We start from the raw sequence: 17,320 nt of genomic DNA, 5'->3' as shown, positions 1-17,320 counted from the left end.
AACACCTACACCTGGTCTGAAGACCCACATGTTCACTACCAAATTCCTTACCTCTTGGCTATCCACCAGTTTGGCTTGGCTTGGCTACCCCAGGTTAGGGAGCCAGGTTAAAGAGAGTGACTGCTGTCTGCAGTGGGCTTATAAAGGGCCTGTGAGGTCACACACACAGCCAACCAGCAAGAGAGCCGTCACCCATTATGAAGCTATCTCAATATGGACAGGATCCCACCCACAGGGCAGTCCTATATCCACAGAGATTACTTCTGGGCCACTCAAATCTCCTATTGCGCTCTGGCGCCACCCATTTAAAGGGCCCTTACACCTTGGTTCTTTCTTCAGAACATCCTTGGTTCCTTCAATCAAAGATGTGGCTTCTAGTGCACTTATTATCCAATTAATTATCCTTTGAATATTCTCCAAGGAAACATTCTCCCAATGTTTCATCAAAAAAAAAAAAAAATGATACCCAGTAACAATTAGGGAATTCTTAAGTATTAAATTATATAGCATGTACAAATAGGAAACACTGACAATGGATAAAAAGCTAGCCTCAGAATCATAAAGATTTGAAATTCAATTTTTATCTTTTAGACATAGTAACTATGTGGTTGTGAGGAAGTTCCTAAACTTTCAGTGAGTCCACAGAATTCTCTAATATCAAGTGAAAGAAGAATTGATGACATTTAGAAATTATAGTTGCCTTGCCAAGGAATTTTTTATTACTAATGAGAGTATAGATCTAGACACCCCAATCTCTACCCAAATAAGAAATATAACATATTTAGAGAGGGAAGTCATAATGTGGACTGGAGTTACTGAGAAATAGCTTGAAATGGATTTTTAATGAAGTTTAAAAAGATGAGTACAAAAGGTTTTTTTGTTTAATAGCATTTTTCTCTCTTACATGTAAAGACAATTATAAACATTCATTTTTTTAAAAAAATATGAGCTTCTACATTTTTTCTTCCTTCTCCTACCTTCTCCTAAATGTAAGCAATTTACTACAAGTTCTTATATGTGCAATCATGCAAAACATATTTCCATATTAATATTATGTGAGAAGAAATAGGATAAAAGGAAAAAACACTAAAAAATAAAGAAAATGAACATAGAATGCTTCAATATACATTCAGACTATGAGTAAGACTTAGATAAAGATAGAGGAAGAGAAAAGGTAATCCAGACATAGAGACAAAGAACATTTTTTATCAAGGGCACAAATGTTGCTACTTACTTAGAGGTCTACCCACAGTAAGTATGAAGTATCCAGGAAATAAGTTTGCCTAATTGAAAGTAATGTTTTGTTTTAAGAGATGGGAAGAAATAATAGTTCATAAGTTATGTTGATCCAAATTATCAGGGGGTCTTGTATTCATTTATTCAAAAATTCCAAAATGGCTATGTTCAATGGTACTTCATTAGTCTACGTGAAGAATGTTGTAGCTATTTATACTATTTACCTTCACTTCTTCACTTTTTACTCACTTCCAAATTCCTTAAATTCTGGCTTTCAATGTATTCATTCAACTTTCTCTTTTAAGTACTGAAGCAGAGGACCTTTTGTCAGAACTCCTTAATTACCTCTCTGTTCTATACTGTTTGCCTCTACTTCCTCACCTCTCACTAATATATGTTTTGTTTGCTAACCTCATCAATCAACTGAAAGATTTGTTTGTAAGGTTAAGCAATCTTTTTATAACTAAAACTATAGACCTTTTCCTTCATATATATGTCCTAACATCTCTTCAATATTTGGCACTATTTTTTTATTTGCCATATTAACTACTCTCTTCTCCTTGGATATGCTCTTCTGCTTCCTTATTATTATTTTTTTTACATTGTTCTTTCCTGGTCCTCTTTCTACCTATTCCTACCTACAATTCTCTTCATTTTCCTTTGTTGTATCATGATCCATGTGCTTGCTTCTAATTTGTTGGTGTCCCTCAAGGCTCTGCTTTAGGCCATATCTTCTATGAATTTGTCCACTTTTTTGGTAATGTGTGGGATGTAGAAGACTCTTATCCAAAATGACTACTCAGAGATCACTCAAAGTAGAAAGCAGAAAGGTTGTTTATTAATCCTGATAAGGATGAGCAGTTCTATCACAAGATAAGGGAAAGAGAAAGCTTGTGGTAGGAGGGCTAAAGAAGTAGTAAAGATACACAGCTTTTATGTAAGAGATTCCATCACAAATAAGAGAGTATTGAGAAGGGGGGGGGGCGTCTAATTGGTTGTTGCTATCTGGAGAGCTTGGAATGGAAAGTTTCTGTTTCCCCAAAATCACCTGATTTCTAGGAAACAGAAAATCAGGCTTTCAGCTTTAGATAATCAAGCAGACAGTGTTTAAACTAATAGTCTAAATATTGATAAATGTCAAATGCTGATAAATGTCATCAGCTCAGGTTAAATAAATATGTTTATAGCTGGCCAAGGCCCAAATAAATATGGGCCTGCACATATTATATTTATGCAGGTCATAGGGGAAACACAGAAATAATGATGATAAAATACAGAAAAAGAATTCACACATTCCTGTAAGTTCTTCACCTTTTCTCTCTATTCCACACAATAACTTTTTCAATTTCCAAAGATTTAATTATTTCTATGAAGATAATTCCCAGACACATATTTAGCCTTAATCTGTTTCCTGAATTCCATTCCATAACACTACTTGTTGGACAGGTCCAATTGGATGTCCAATGGGCACCTCAAAATCAAGATGTTAGAAATGTAATCCATTAGGTTTCTTCTAAAATTTCTTCTTTCATACTTTCCTATTTTTTCTAAGGAAATGGAGATTTAAAAATATAAATAATTTCACCATGCTCACACTTTATAAGTATTAGAATAGGATTCATTCTAGGACTTTTATGAGTCTGTGTTTAGCATTCTTTCCACTATGTTGTGATACATCTCAGCTCTTACTTTTTTCTAACAATTGAGAGGATAACAGGAGAAGGTAGGACTTTTTCAGTATCTGTGAAAAGAAAGAAATAGTTGCAATTCAGTTTTCTTAGGGAAAATGAGTTCACTTTTGGACAGAGTTTGAAGACATTTGAGTAGAGATATTTTGTGGGTATTTGAAAATTTGTAGTGCATGTGAGTTGTTGATAGAGATGCTGATTTAGAAGATAGCTTCAAGGAGGGGATTGTTTTAGGCATGGAGAGTTCATTAGATCAGGAGTTCTCTTCCTAGAGAATTTCCCTGATCAACAAACAAATATTCCAATACTCTATGGAAAGATCAAGAAAAAGGATTTCAGAATAACCTAAGACCAAGTAAAACTGGTTTTAAATAATATATCTATATCTAACTATAATTTAAAATAATAACAAAAACTGTCAGGCCCCTTTTTACTTCTTATTTTCTTCTTAATGTTTTCTTAATGCTTTTTTTGGCCAATCTATTACTACTCACCAATCTACCAATCACCTCAACTTACCCTAAATAGAAGTACTCCTTATTAATTCTTGACTTTCTAATTTGTATTATAAAGATATTCATGGATAGAAATCAGGCCTTAAAGAAAGGAAAACCTGGTTCAGATCCCATATTTCCAAATGATGACTTGTGTGACTCTGGGCAAACACCTTAACTTCTCAATGCTGCCAGACTATAAACTGCAAATCTAAACTATAAGCTGCAAATCAGGTAATGATATGCCTTGAGGCATATCACAGAGAGTTTCTCTTTCCTCACAGAGAGTTCTCTTTACTAATGATAACCCCAATCTAGACTCACTACTCTCTTACAGACTGTCTTTATTTACCATCTTGTTTTATCTATCTCCTTTACTAGACGTTATACGACTTGGGAGCAGGTTAAAAAAAAAGATGGGACTTTTTTTTTTTTTTTTTGGTTTTTTAAATCTTTTATTTTCAAAATATATGCATAGTTTTCAACATTCATCCTTGCAAAACTTTGTGGAAAATGGGATTTTAAATCAAGAAGAATCTTGGAGTCACAAAAATAACTTTTCTGTTTTCCATTGTTAATCCATCTTGCTATCTTCTGGTTCAATTCTAGGTCTACCTCATTGTTCATTTGTATGGCTGTCTTAAAAACATTATAGATAGTAATAATTAAGTTCTACAGGTTGTCCATCCAAATACATATTATAACCTAAACAGTAGGCAGTCTTCATCCAAATATCTTTACCTATCTGGATGATTTTACCAAACTTTTTTGAGTAATTATGAATCATATGCAAGACAATCTCCAATTTTCTAGAGATTTGATGTCACCAGCACTATTTCATTTTAACATTTAACATTTACTATTACAGGAACATTTGAAGAAGCTCAGTGTCTATAGGAAATCTTTTTTGACTTGGATTATGCATTATTCAGATGGAAAACAATATTGATAAGTATGCATGTCCATTAATGCCTTTTATTATAATAATAAAAGGGTCTTCAGACATGTTTACCTTTATTATTACATCTTTCAAGGAATCTTGAATAATTCTGGCATATGTATGAGGGATATCTTATTGGAAAAGAACTTTTAAGGTAGCATTTTGCTCTATTAAATCAAATGTTTCATTTCATTTTTAATAGTTATTGAATTATAGGCATAATTGGATCTTGTATGCTCTACAACTTTCAGCTAATTGTATGGTGGTAAAGATGGAATGTGACTTGTGAGAGTCTGCCTGTTCTTTTTGAATATGCTTATCAAGGCTATTCTATATAACTGTGTGGATTATTTTCATAACATTATATGTATATGTCAAATCTCCAAAAGCACACACACATCTGTATTCAAAATTAAATATGTGTATAAACATATAAATTCTATACATATATATATGATATATATGCATATATATATATAGCACAAATAATATAAACATAATTTTAGAGGTACATATTCTCATAAAGTTGTATAACTCTAGAAGTAACTACATGTAACCATTAAACATATATATATATATGTGTGTGTGTGTGTGTGTGTGTGTATGTCAGTATATAGATGGAAAATTTTAAAGCTTTTTTTTAATAATCATAATTTAAATATTAATATTTTTACTAATATTACCATATGGCAACAAGATATGGAATACCATTGCCTCTGAACAACTAAATAATGAGTATTATACTGAAGGAAATGAGGAGGTACAGGATGAGTATGGGTGCCTGTATCACATAACCAACAAATTATTCTAAGTAATAAAAAAAGTGTCATTGACAAATTCTATGATTGGAACAAATGTATAAATCACATAGCAAAAATGAAGGATACCAGGCCAATAAAGTACTCCAGTGATGCTCTCAAGATGGCAGTAAGTAAAAAAGGCCTCAAAAATGTTTGGAGGATTGCTTTGGGGAGGTAATGAGCAAGAGCCCCATAGGATGAGCAAGACTGATTGTGTTGCAATGGAAATAATTTCTAAATCAATGAGATCATAAATCCATTTAAATATGGATCATAAATTTCCTTAATTTCTTTTTACTTGTCCTAAGTTAGATAACATTTCAAATGTTAACTTATAATTTCTAATTCTGATATTTTAGGAACTAGTGATAAAGTCTATGTTTATTTTAAATATATTCTTTAAAATTTTATATATTCTGAACACATCTATTATCTTAGCCCTTAATGTGTCTCAATGTTGTCTAGAGAGTTCTAATCTCTTTGGGTTAGTGGTATATCCTCTGTCAAAAGCCTATTCATAATATTTATCAATTTAAAAGATCCTTTCCTGCTCTATTATATTTTTTAATAATAAGATAAACATAGAGGAGTTTGTTCAATAACTCTCTAATATAATTATTAAGCAAAACAAAAATGAGGAAATATATGCCCACCAAAGGGTTTGCTATTGTCATGGAGGAGGTCCAGCTCAGAGAAGCTTCTGTACCTTATTGTTCACCAAGAGTAGAGTTGACCTCTGTACTTCCTTTCAGCAGAGTCCCATACCTTAGATAACTCATGATTTTTCTTATCCCTGAAATGTTCTGTATTATAACTACTTGAAAACTGCCAGTTCTTTGGCAAAACTTTCTATAATTCCTCTTATCCAAAGAATCATCTTCCCCCTTTTACATCTTTTTGCAACCTTCTTGGGTACTTATCCTATATTGTATTCTAGGTATTTGTGCATATGACTACCCTCTGAACTATAAGCTCCACGAGGATAGGGGCCTTATTTCATCTTTCTATCTCTCAGTAGCTAGCACAGTGTTTGGCACACTGTAAGCATCTATTTTCTGAATTAAAACAGTCTCATTATTGGCACTTGCCAATTAAAAAAAAATCTCATCCAGATTTTGAATTTTTTTTTTATTTTATTTATCCTCTTTACTTCAGAACTCTGTACTTCTCTCTTTTTCTTTTGATAATCTTTCTTTTCATTTGTGGTCCCTAAAGAAAATGAATATAGTTTTTCTTCTTCCTTGGTACTTGACTCTTTCCTAAAACACACTCTATGCTCAGTTAAGAATCTCTCTCCATTAGTTTTTTACATCTTGTATCCTGACTCTTCTCTGATTACCATAGTCTGCATATGTTAGTCAGTTGGATTTCTATTAAGAAACAAAATTTCCATATTCACAGATTTCTATTTCTAAAAACAGATTGTTGTTTTCCCTCCATGCTAGCTTTCCATTGTTCTTCCTGTATTCTCTACTCTCTGATAGTATACCAGTCTCATTCTGATGCAGTCCCTTACTATATACACTATATTAGAGTCAAGTGGTATGTGCTCAGATACTATGACTGAATGGTGTGCCAATACGCTGGGACACCAAAATTGATGAATTTTCCCTTATGTCATTCTTCTCTATCTTCTCTAGCATTTACTTTCTTCTAATTTTTAATTTTTTCAGCTTTAAAAAAATCTCATAGGAATGGTATATAAAAGCTTTATGGGAAAAACAGTGAGTATTTTTTTTTAAATCTACATACAATATGCATTTATTATCATTCTGTTTCTTCATTTAATAATTCTGTAATGTAAATTTTGTTTTCTTCCCCATAAAACTTTGAAGTTTACAAAATTACCAAATCACACGGAAATAAATGGAAATTGACGTGTCTTAAAGAAATGTATCTTCTAAGAAAAGTACCATTAATCCAGGGAAAAAGTTGAGATATGATCATTTATAAATCTAAAGTATTTATTTGAAAATCATTTCAAGGGGTTTGACTCAATTTCTGTTAAAAATTAATTAGATGAAATGTTTTCAAACAAAGAGTATATAAGCAAATACTTCTCTGAATTTGAAGTGGTAAGGCATCACTCTGAAGACAGAACAGCATAAATAAGGGCAGAAATGGGAAAAGGCAATTTTATATGACTTCAGTTTGACTGAAACATAGAGTACGCAAGAGTAGCATGAAATAACAACTTTGGAAAGACAGGCTGGGGTTGGATTGTGAAGAATCTCAAATGGCAGCACAAGCATTGCAAACTTCAACTTTGTCAGCAATACAGTGCAATGTGTCTACATGGATTTTTAAATGAACCAATATATATTGAATACAGAAATAATAGCTTGTATAAATCTTCAATTGAGTAGTCTTATTTTATGCATATGTTTAATTACTTTACTTTCCTGTAATGTAGTTAAAATTGAATATACTCTTTAACTTTTAAATGAAAATGAGAAAATATAATCTTAAGGTCTGGAATTTTTGGTGATGGGGGAGGGAGGAAAAGGAAAGTGAGAGAGAAGGTAAAGCTAGATGAGATAATGGCCCCAACAACAGCAGGACTCAAATAAGATATGGTGGAATAGATCTCTAAATATTAGGAGCCAAACTATTTGGAAAAGTCTATGCCTCAAGCTGTGGTTCAGGAATTGTGGAATTTTATAAAAACAGTGAAAAGTAAAAAACAACAGGTCCTTAGACTCCTTCCAAAAGGTGCTAGATCCATGAGAAACTAGCTACATGTCAGTAAAGCTAAAGGACTGGAGTTATATTCTTTATTATGTTTTCTACAAATACATCAAGGAAAGAAACAGGAAAGTTAAAAAAAAAAAAAAAAAAAAAAGGAATGAGAGATAGGAAAGTAGATAAGGACCTTCCAGAAGAAAAAAGAATGATTCACAGGTTTAAGGGGCGGGGGGGAGGAAACTATCAATTTTATATAATTTTAGACTTTGTGAATGGAAGAATTAGAGCACAGATAAACCTTGCATTCACACTACCCTTTGAGCTCCAAGAAAGTAGGAATGGTTTTATTTTTTGTATTTGTATCTCATGAGCCTACTATAAAGCCTGGCATGTGGAAGATACTCAGTATATTCTTGTTGATCAATAGTAGATAGTTAATTCCATTGAATTTATTTTTTGTATGCATCTCTGAGTATTGATGAAATAAAGAGGAGGGAAGTGAAATTTAAAAGTCATTGGTAAGGAAACCAGATCAAAAGAAATAGAAAGAAGTAATGAAAAGAAAGAACTAACAAAAATAAAAAAGTGGTATCCTCAGTATGTGAAAAGATAAACAAAGGCTCCTTGAGCATAATTACTAAGACATCCATAGACAGGGGTAGAGGATATTGCAATAATTCAACACATTAATGGGTCTGTCATTTCATTGGTTCAGTGGTTCATCTCCATTGGTGCTCATAGCAACTCATCTAGGAATGCTTCCTAATTTATGCAAATTTTCTCTGTATTCCTAAATCCTAATGGATCCTTTTGGATATTATGCTGGCTTTGGAATTAGGAAGAATGAATTTAGATTCTACCTCAGACATTTAACTAGGCAATTAGTTAATCATTGCCCTAATCAAATCATTGTTCCCTTTGGGCCTTAGTTTCTTTATTTGTAAAAGGGAATATCACATGTTTATTGAAAGGCTTAGATGAAATAACATGAGTAAAGTACTTTGCAAACTTTACATTTCTATATAATAGTTACTATGATAATGATAATAATAGTAATTATCACCATCACCACCACCACTACCACCATTACTATCATCATCATTTCAACTAATTGGAGGATTTCTTTCAAAACTTTTTTTGACTTTTTCATATAAAAATAACATTTGAGTTGTCCATCTATAATCTCTTACTATTATTACATGACTGGCTCATCTCTGTTTCTAATCATATATTTTCTTAAACATATATTTTCACTGTTTCTTTGTTACAGGTTATTGTTGAAAATACAAACTTCAGATGGCACTCATGTGTCACTTCAGTAGTTTCTGAATAATTTACAAAATTCATTCTCATGAGGTTATTGTATTCCAACATTTATTGTCATACCACATCACCAGAATAACATTTGTGAGATGAATTTTTGTCCAAGGAGCAGCTTAGAATAGTTGTAAGTACTGTGTGATTTTTACAAATATAATTCAACAAAATGTTTTCTTCCTCTTTGATTTTGGACCCAAGTTATTGCAATTTATACCAGATAAATATGCTGTGTACCCAATGGACTGACCTTATAATTTTATGCTACAGTTGAATAACAGACATTTTTATCCATTTGGCATTTCTTGAATGAATTGTAAGACTAGTATCTTGATGCATTTATCACATTAACATCTACAAATAGGAGACTCTAGACATCTACATATTGGAGACTCATATATGAGAACTAATTTTCATTTGGACACTTTTGATCATCTTTCCTTGTTATATTCCTTGCATGATGTTCATAACAATAGGTCTGGTGAACAGAAGTTGTATTTAACAAGAGATTTTCTTGTGATCTTAACACAAGTGAGATTCTTTGTTAGGTGAAAAGCTTTAAGATCACATTTAGCTCTTCTTAATCATTTTTTTAAAGAATAGTAAATAAATAGGACATTATATCTTTTGTACTTTTCAGTCAGTTTTATAACTATAAAGATGCTATCTGTAGAAAACTAATGAAAAAATCTGCCTGTTGGTTTTCATAGTTTCATTGAGGATATCTTTGTTCACATGTGTAACTCATTCTAATACTTTTTTAAATGGGAAAAAAACTAGGCATGTATTTCAGTGATTATTAATGTTTTCTTGATAAACATATCACCATCTATATTTTCCCCTTTATTTCAATATCTGCATCTCCTTGAAATATTTTGTAAGAAATCTCTCAGTATTTTCAAGGTAGCCTTATAAATTTCCTGAGTATGGACTTGGTCTGGTCCAGTTATTTTTCCCAATTCCACTTCATTAAATGCTATTTCAGCTTTTTTTGATTACATATAAGGGAATGAAATTTAAGGCTCTAAACATGGTATTTCCATGATTATTATAATAAAAATAAATTGTTATATGCAATAAGAAACACTTCATGTTTATTTGTTGTGCTATCAGCTTTGACTCTGAATGCACTTTAGATGATGTGACTTAATTGAGTCTCATTATAAACTTTCCATTGAATAATTTTTGATTACCATGTTTTAGGATAATCCTTATAATTTTTTACCAAGCTCCTCTGTAATTTTATAAATTTTTTCAATTTTATAAATTATTTAAGATGTTATCCATGGCTGTTGTGTCTCTTTGCTTAGACATTATCCGGTAAGCCATGTCTTGGCTCTTTTGGCCTACTTATTTTTGCCATTTTAAGAAAAGAATCACAGGACAAATTGTAAAAGGATCATTCATCAGAATGCAGTTTTCTTTCAAGTAAGTCCACAGAAAAAATGATAAGAACAGGTGAAAGCTGAAACCAAAGGAAGCACTCAATAATGAAGCAGAAAAAGAAAAAAGAGCATTATAAGAAGTTTAAACAGTTTTATATTAATTCTATTGCTATTGTGATTGGAGAAAAATAAATAATTAAAAAGCAAGCAATTAAGGCAAATAAGATTAATGTTTACCATGTTAAGTTTCAAAAAAGGAAAGATTAAAGCTAATAAAGGAAAAGAAAGGGAAGGGGAGAGTCAACATTATATTATATTATTAAAAGAAAAGTCACTAAGTACAAAGAAGGATATTCAATTCTGTGAAGTAGGGGTTAGCTAAGTCCTTTCCCCATTTCTCACCTAACATAGGTTTGTAAAGTCATCTACAAAATTCATTCTAAAAGATATACTATTCTAGACAAGAAATTGTGATCAGGAACAAGGAGTAGTTAACATTTGTTCTTGCTACTTAAAAAAGAAGAAGAAGAAATAACTATTGTGGAAAGCTGAAAGAAAAAACTATAGGAGAGGTTTATGCACAATTTAGTTTCTTAAGAAAAGGAATGCCTTCATACAAATGAACTTATCATTGAATTTTAGGGAAAGTTCCCTGGCAGTTTGGGTAAATTATTGACAAAAATAATTAATATTATTCCAGAGGAAGGGAAATGATGAAATCTATGATAAAATATAATTGAATATTTTAAAAGAGGTGTAAAAAAGAATAATATTGCATAGACTATAAAATGTTTCTAAGAATTTCAACTATCTTGCCCCCAGCAAAAGATTAAAAAGTACAATGAAACAATAGGAGAAATATAGATGTTTAGTGACTTAAAGATAAATGATAACATCCTGAGGCTGGATAGGGAAAGAGAGAAGATAGAAGAAAGGTTATATAGTAGAGTTGCTTCTAGAAAAGAAGTTTAACAGAAAAGATAATTTTAGGGTATAATATAGTTTATGTAATGTGTTTAAGTAACAAAAGAATTGGGAAAAGTAAAAGTCAATAGAAGTATGATATAAGTAAGATTATACGACTTTATGCTTTTAAATTGACCCAAAAAACTGTAGGTTAGATTGAAAGTGAATACAATACAGTCAGGAAGGGGGAGGGAAATAGATAAAGAAAACTGGGCTACAGCATGTATATTTAAGAGCCATCATAGTAACAAAGAAAGAGAAAATGATTTGCTGCTTTAAAATCTATAAAAGATAAATATGTCTATATATTATATATAGAACTTAATAAGTCTAAAAATCAATTAAAAAAGTAATGAAATGTATTACAATTTTGGTATGAAAAGAGAAGAGAAAAGGAAATCAAGAAAGACTATCCCATTAACATTGTAGCAGTATATATGGGTTAATGTATAATGTGAAACAAACTTGGGAAGAGGGAAGGGAGAGGAGAAAATAAAACATGAGAAATTCAGAAGATGTACGTTTTGAAACAGTCACCATCATCAAACACATTTTAATTCAACTTTTTATATGAATGAGCTATATCTGACTACCTCTTGAGTAGTCTTGAGACTATTTTTTATTGCCTTATGGAACAATATGGCCAATGTGATTAAAAACGAATGTGCTCACCTCCCACTGAAGGAGAACTGGGAATGATGAACCCGGAGCTTTTCTTTAGAATGACATTTTTAAGTTACAATTTTAATAAAGACTTTAAAATGGAGTCCAAAGAATGGGGGAAATTTCAAAGTTTCATTTTCTCCTCTTGAAATCATGATGGGAGAAGCTAGTATCTCTTAGAAGGAAAGGAATAATAATAACTTAGGACTAGGTAGCATATGAAAAAGGTAGTAAAAAAGTACTATGGGGGTTAAAAAGAAAGGCTTTAAATGTGCTAAACTGATAAGACTATGCACCTATCCTGAGGGGAAAGTATTCAAATAAAGTGAACTTTCAAGGTTGGAGGTATAATGAAATGAAAACATGATTGAGAAACTGAGAAATTTTAAAGAATTATAAAGAGGAAACTCTTGGGACACATATTGCCTTTAATTTCATGGCAAAAATAAATTTTGAGGTTTGAAACTACTGAGGACTGAATATAAAATTATTTTTAGAAATGATTAAATGTGAATTCACAACTTTTGAGAAGAGGTGCATCACCTGGTATTATTAAATGAAAACAATAAAGACCAAGCTGGACAAATTGTCCAAATGGATAAGTTTGGATAACATGTTCATGTTACTTATTTTCCTTTCAGCTCTGAATTTTCATTTGAAAAAAGATGTAAAGTGTCATTAAGCCAGTGCCTATAAGAGAATAAGAATAAAATTTACACAAATATTTATACAGTATCCTACTATATATATATGTGTGTGTATGTGTGTATATATATATATGTATATATACACATACACACACACACACACTAATTAGCACTTCTGCACATCTATATTCACCTAATAAGCGATATTTCTATTAACCACTAATGGTAATATAGCAGCCTCCTGAATTCTCAAAAAAAAGGATTCAGTGGCATTCAATGTATTTTATTGCTAAATGTATGGCAACAAATATTATTTTACACACGTATTTAATCCTTTGGAAATAAGTAATCCAAAATTCAGAACATCCCATTTGATATTACAGAGTTTGCTTACATTTCATTGTTTTAAAGAACTTTTAAAATGCATAGTAAACTTTTTACCATAGAAGAAATTAGATTAAAGAGCTGTTTAAAACATTTTACCTATTTGTGTAGATAATGTGTACCATTTTTTAAAAAACTATACCATAGAAACTCCAAAATTTGAATGCTTCGCTTGTATTTGCATCAAACTTTATAACTGGACTTTTATTGTATTTTCATATTCCTTCTCAACATGTCTTCACTAAAATAAATAAAATGTATTTGCCAAGGAAATGAAATCACAGATAATGAAAGTGCTTTAACATCTATGAATAAGAGGTGGTACTAATCTTACAAAGTATCATTGTTTCTTTTGCATTTTTAATGCCAAAATTCAGAATACCTGATGTCACAATTGTCAATGAAAAGATGGTATTCATGGAATATCCAAAATGAGGAGATAAGATTTTTCAGTTACTTCTTAATTAGCTCTTGCCTATGAGTAGCTTTAGTTTTCTTTCAATTGAATTTATTTATTTATTTTTTAATTTGCTAAGTAAACAACAATAACAACAACAACAACAACAAATAACTATCTGGAGCTCTTCATAATTATTTCTAGTTTGGCTAAATTGGCATCCAGGTAAATTTATAAACTCTATTCATGTTAGTTCTTCAAGGAATTTAATAAATACTTCAAGGAATAACAACAGTCTTAGGACTATCATCTTAGGTAGCCTTATCATTATAGAAAAATCAAAATCAAAGGTATCCTAAACACATTCTTAGTTTATAACTATTTCATCAACTTTGTTCTCATTAGCTTAAAACATCTTAACTATATTTACATAGGAAATCCTAAAAATCTAAATAAGTAATCACAAAATAGAAATAGTTTTAAGATTTATTTAAAGATTTCTATTATATTAAACTTCATTTGCCACTATAGAAACTATTTGAGTTTTTTTTTGTTTGTTTTTGTTTTTGTTTTTTTGTTTTAATCTAGAGATGAAGTAAACTTCATCTCTAGTTTTCTCAAGTTTTTTCGTCCTTTTGGGGAAGGCTCATACATGTATCTTTTTGAAGATCACCATTAGTAGCTTTTGAAGGATGGATACACTTTTGCTACTTCATGTGGTATCTGTTTTTAGTGATACACAATGCTTATTTTTGTTGGTAACCTAGTTACTTATGTCCTTAGTTCTTTAGAATTCTCAAATGAATACCATCTGGTTCTACTAATATACTGCAAATGAATTTATTGAATTGTTCCCTCATTTTGGAGGGAAGATACCTTTAATCAGCTTTTCTTATCTATGAAGATGAATTTACCCTAGGTTTTAGGGCTTTCCTCATCAACTTACCTGATAAAACAGTACTTTCTCCTTTTTTCTTATTTTTTTTTTAAACTAAAGTAAGTAAAGACACTTTCTTATATTTCATTTAGAAACTATTTCAGCAAGAATTATTGTTATTTTTAGAAAATCAGTAAAAAAAAAAACAGTGGCAAATATTTAAATTCTGAAGGGTTCTATGCAACCTGAAATTGTAATTAAATTCATTGTTGTTTTGTTGTAATGCAATATAGTGCAAAAGTCCAAAGCCAAAAAAAAAAAAAAAAAAAAAAAAAAAAAGAGGATGAATAAAGTAGAGCACTGTTAAATTGACTAACTTGATGTAGTCTACCACACACAAAAAATTTAGACCTGCTTATGCATAAATACCTACATTTAGGAAATAGGACTTCATAAGACAAACTGCATTAAGTGAAAAATTAAGTGAATAAATATAAATCCAACTGAGAAAACATACCAAAGCCTGATAGTTTATCATTCATAAAAAATATCTATTTCTTTAGATGTGCATGTCTTATAGAATTTTCTACATGAGGCTTTCTCAAAATGCTTTATAAGCATTTTCTATTTCCTATATAATGAAAACATGGGCAAATGGGCATCAGATAATTTATTCAAGATTTTATATAAAAATGTGGTTGCTGGGAATAGAACACAATTTCTAAGTCCTAAACACTCTGCCTTCCTAAGTATAAAATTGACATTATTGACAAATGTTGACAAACATTTCAGCCCCATTAAAACTACACATGAAAACATGTTAGGAATAATCCAGGTAACCTTTCCAAGATATAGCAAAATTGACTAAATGTATCATTCTTTGAGGGCAAGTCTCCTATTTCAAATAACTTAGAGGTCTTCTTTATGAAAGTTCTCCTCTAAAGTTAACATCTTGTAGTCAAGCAAATTATATGCTTTAGCTGATCAGATTCAACAGAATTAAAGCTAGCTTATAGATTCAGAAACAATGTGGAAAATGTTATAAATATTGTATAAATGATTTATTAAAATGCAAAAGGTAATAAAAGGTGTTCAAATATATATTTAAAAGAATAAGATGTGTGTGTGTGTGTGTGTGTGTGTGTGTGTGTGTGTGCTTGTGTGTTATTGGACAGGATCATAGAACTGCAAGTTTGTCACTGTGATTCAAAACATGTCAAAGAGACTTATGCGTTGCAAGTGACATTTTAAGTGGAAGATTTACTTGAACTAGTACCTAATATTTTTCTGTAATTAATTCCTTTGAGGTCAAATTTCATGTTCACAAAATCATTTTTCTAGTCCCTACTTGGGCAATATCTTTATTGTTGGAATTAACATATTTGAAAAATGTTTATCTTTTACATGGAAAGGACTAAGTACTAGATTTCAATTTATTTCATCAGTGAAAGATTTTTGAAAACATCTATCAAACATGATTGAGGTTATATGAGAAAAAGAGAATTGTGATATTATGCAAATATTTCATTAATAACAAATAAAGAACTTAATTCAGTAACACTGAAATACTCAGGATGAGAGCTTACATTTTTCATTGATTCTTTTTGTTTTATTATTTTATTTCATATTAGTAATGTGTCCATTTGTATATAATGGCCAGAAATGAAAAGCTTTTATGATTTTTAAAATTTTCTTTATATATATATATAAAATAATATGTATCACATTGAATTGTATTGAACATGTGTTTTTTTTTAAGAAATTAATATTTTTAATATAACTTATTGTCTGAAATTAATTTAAAAATTAGAAACATTTCAAAATCAGTAGAATAAGTACCTGAACATATAGGAATACTTAATTTAAACTTATCATATATATCCCTAATACATTCAATAAGTAAGAAAGCCTATATAAGCTATACAGTTGTAGATTTGAATTTGGCACATATTCCTTAGAAATGGCAAGAGTAAAGGAATATGAAGATGAATTTTCCTTTGCAATTGTGTTCACTTCATTGGTTATACTATGGAATATAGTTATTATAAACTCATATGAACTTGACAGGCAAGGGATGTTGAAGTTAGTGGGAGGTTTCCCTACCCAAAGCTTGTACTAGTATGTCCTTCAGTAGAAAAGATGGCATAATATATTTATCTTGAGTTTCTGAAGTCTCATATATTTTAAGGAAAATATATATACTAGCTTCAATATGATCCCTGTTAGACATTTCTTCATATCACATCACGCTATCATCAATGATCCCAAAGGATTTAACAAAGTCAATATTGTCTGTTCAAAGATGGAGCTCAAGAGCTAGGCTCTGTGATGAATTGTGAAACTCATTGTTCTTGGCTAAAATCATTAGTTTTCTAGCCATCTAAAATATTTCATAAAGTAACTTACATTTTCCTACATGGTAGATAATTGAAAACTTTAAAAGTTGTATCTGTGTTTTGGGACTTAATACTCTTTAACTGATCTTGGCCCAATCAGTAGTTGGAGATATCGTTCCTGACCTAAATGCACTTTAAAGTCTTATGTTAGTGAAGAAGTTATATGTGTATACACACACACACACACACATATATATATATATATATATATATATATATATATATATATATATATATATATATATGTGTGTGTGTGTGTGTGTGTGTGTGTGTGTGTGTATACACACACATAAATATATATGTATTAATAGTAACACAATTAATATTAAGAAAGAAAAACAGAAAGGAATGCTCACGTAATGAAAAAGCCACCATTTGAATAAGATGAAAGAGTATATTTGAGGAAAGAAAGAAACAAGGCTAAACTAAGTTTAGCTTACTTGTA

This window comes from Sminthopsis crassicaudata, chromosome 1 (genome assembly GCF_048593235.1).
Source record: "Sminthopsis crassicaudata isolate SCR6 chromosome 1, ASM4859323v1, whole genome shotgun sequence".
Taxonomy (NCBI): domain Eukaryota; kingdom Metazoa; phylum Chordata; class Mammalia; order Dasyuromorphia; family Dasyuridae; genus Sminthopsis; species Sminthopsis crassicaudata.
Note: the sequence above shows the minus strand (reverse complement) of the source record.